The sequence below is a fragment of the Engystomops pustulosus genome, chromosome 5 (genome assembly GCF_040894005.1).
Source record: "Engystomops pustulosus chromosome 5, aEngPut4.maternal, whole genome shotgun sequence".
NCBI classification, from domain to species: Eukaryota; Metazoa; Chordata; class Amphibia; order Anura; family Leptodactylidae; genus Engystomops; species Engystomops pustulosus.
Window position 1 is genome coordinate 96429373 of NC_092415.1, and position 3601 is coordinate 96432973.

Here is a 3601-nt window from a genome sequence, read left to right on the forward strand (position 1 = left end):
AGCATTATTGTTATAGAGCATTATGACCTGCTCCATGACCTGTGGCTGAGATGTCCTTGCTGTTTGAATAATGGTGCGATGGTAGGCTTTGAACAAAATCGGTGGTGTGGGTTAAAGACAACCCGATGAAACTTGAAGTAATCTTTGCATTGTAATTGACCAATGTTTTACTTTGTTTGGCCTCTCCATTCTGGGAATAAATATGAAGTACTTGACATTGCCTTAAAAAGTCCAATTATTTGAAATAGCCTCTAGCTGTCTCTCACTGTTATTCTAGCTGCCTCCTTTTCTCTCAAACATTGCTAGTCGGGTCCACTTATCACTATCCATACAATTTGTAGCATCTTTTTATTATAATTATTATTAGCATTTTATATTTATTATTTCTTTATTCATATTTTTAATGTTATGATATTATTTCAAGTACCTTTCCTAGCCCAATGTGCGCAGAGAAACTGCCCTGTTGTTCCCATCATTTTACAGCCATTTTTGGGTGTTAAAATCCAGGTCCCCACTGACTTCAATTAGGTTTGTGTTCTGGTCAAAGTTCAGCCCAAAGTCAGGGTCCCAAACAAAATTTTTTTGCGAAATTTGAACAAACCTGTCAAACTAATTTTGACCAACCCCCTCATCTCAAATAACTACCTACATATCAGATGCATGGCACTGCCAACAGGGAATGTGAGATACAAAAAAAGTAAAGCAACACAAGTCTGTTTTTATATACAATAAATTAAATTAAAATGCTAAATAATTTATTTTCGTTTATTTTGGTATTAAAAAAAAGTTAATTTATATTGAAGTTTACAGACTGAAGAAGCATTTCATCTCAACAGATGTACAGGAAAAATCCACACACATGGCATCATAACATCCATCTGTAGTATTCTCCGCTATTTATTACTGTGCTTCCTTTGTATCTCTAACTCTAAATACATCCTCTACATGAATTGAAATGTAACTGTCAAAATGAGAGTAAATAAAAGCACAGTTTTTCATACATATCCCAACAAGTTCACTGAGACCTTGGTGCTAAATTATTTGAGTGCAATCTGGTTGTGACATTTGCAACAGATGGATGCTAAATCTCCCTCTGATTTTTTCCGATAAACTGGGACATTTGGTATGAATTTTATGTTAAGCAATGCAAACATTCATTTGTTAATGCTTCAGTCACAAGTAACTGTAATATAATTTGTCATGGAAATGAAAGTTAAACCGGACATAAATTGTTTTGTTTTGGAATCATCTCTTTTTATTTAATTGTTGTTCATGTTCAGATCACACTACAGACGTTTTTGTTCTGCATTAGGGCCAAATATGATTATTTTATGTAGCTTTTTGAAGAAGCAAAGTGTGATTGTTTCCATTGTAAGAACCCTCCACACATCTGCTTGTTCAGTTTATCCCACTGTGGAGCTGATTTGTGGCATAAAGAGTATCACATTTCCTTGAGTGACATGAAACCTAATTAGACCTTTACCAAAAGAATAAAGTATCAATATCAAAAGATTTCATAGCTGTTAAGGAATATTTTACATACAATATTTATAATGAAACCTTCTAATCATTTGTTAAGTAAAATAATACTAATTTCTGCACAATACTAGATGGTCTACTTGACAATTAACAGAGTCTATAGAAATTTCATGGGAATAACAATATTTAATAGGTTCCCATGACAACTAACCATTTTATTTAGTTTTTATTCAAAAATCTCTTTGTCCATTTGATGACAGTTTAGGAGGCAGGATACATAAGTATTTGTGGGAAATAATGAAATAATGGGCAAAATCTATGTAAACAAATAATTTAGGTTTTATGTGAGTAAAACAATACCTTCATATACCATACGTTGCTTTGAATTAAGCAGCCAATACATATTTTGAACAGGCATATGAACTGCTTATTTCTTAGGTTTCCATACTTGAGTCCCCAAAATATACTTAACCATGAAAATATGCTACCAGCCTAATATTCGACACATTTTTTAATGCAAATAGAAAAAAAATGTTACAAAACAATTTATATAGGTTACAATTTAACACTAACAATAGAGTTTGAGTTCATATTCTGTCATTATCAGTCACTGAAAATCTTTGGTCCTGTAATCTGGGTTCAAAGATAAATGATACATATATAGTACTTAGGTGAATTGTTAGTTAATCAAAGCAGATATGTTCACTTTTACTTTTATTAGCTAAGATGGATGACAAGCTGTATATAAAGGTTTATCTAAAATGTTCTATTACCTTTCTCTTATATTTGCAACTTTATTGGTACATTAGCATATTTCAGTCAAAATTTGCAACTTTTCTGCTCACCTAGCAAAGTTAAAAGAACAAAAATTTTTCAGTGTTGTGCCAGATATATTTTTAAAATCTGGATGTGGACGTATGAATAAAGTCACAATTTCGGTGTAAAATGGCGCAATTTTGACGCAAATAAACTCTGAGCAGGCAAAAAGTTTAGAAGAGGGTTGTGACTTTTGTACAACATTTAAAAAAAAGGCTAAAAAAATAACAGACACACATGTCTGATAAATCACCCTCTAAGATAATAATAATACTAATAATTTTTTATTTATATAGCGCCTACAGATTACGCAGCATTGCACAGAGTTTGCCAAATCAGTCCCTGACACCATGGGGCTCACAATCTAATCAACCTAACAGTATTGTCAGGCTTTAAGGTTGTGGATCCTCTGGACCACTGTTGACGATGACACAAGCCATTACCTGGGACCGAAGTCTAAGTGGTACCCGGTTTTCACCAGAGCCCACCGCAAAGCGGGTTAGACAAGCTGCGGCGTGGTACCACCAGGTCGTTCCACAGGCGTGACTTGTCCGCAGTGGCAGCCAAGGTCGAGGTACATAAACGGCAGGCAGTCTCGTAGTCGGGGACAGGCAGGAAGTCAGGACAGGCAACACAGGATCGGAGTCAGAGACGTAGCAATAGGTCAAGGCAGGCGGCAAAGGAGCGAAGTCAGAGGCAGAACCGGGGTCACAATGGGAATATACAGAAATAGCACACGACATAAACAAGCTTTCTCTAGGGCACTAAGCACAAAGATCCAGCAGGGATCACAGGAAGAGGCAGGATTAAATAGATTACCTGGAATAGCCAGCGCCAATTAATGGCGCGCTGGCCCTTAAAATCTGCAGAAGCCGGTGCACGCGCGCCCTAGGGACACGCATGGGAGAAGATGATGGAGCAGCCGCAGCGGGGAGCGCAGAAGCCGGAGCAGGAGCCGGGGTCTGTGAGTTGCGCCTGCGGCGCGCTGGCGTGGGGTGAGAGGCACGGGTGAGCCGGGTGGGGTGGGGTGACAAGTATGTTTTGGAGAGTGGCAGAAACCGGGGGACCCGGAGGAAACCCATGCAAACATGTAGAGAACATACAAAGTCTTAAAATTAAACACAAAAATTAATGTGGCACAAGGCAAAATGAACAATTTTGGTACATTAATTCTGTCAATTTTGCTTAGTGTACTGTATATCAATAAATATTTGAATATTGCTTTAACAACAATATTTCTATATGTAACGTCTATATGTATATATATAGAAAAATAGAAAAATTAGCAGCACAGTCTTTTGAAAAA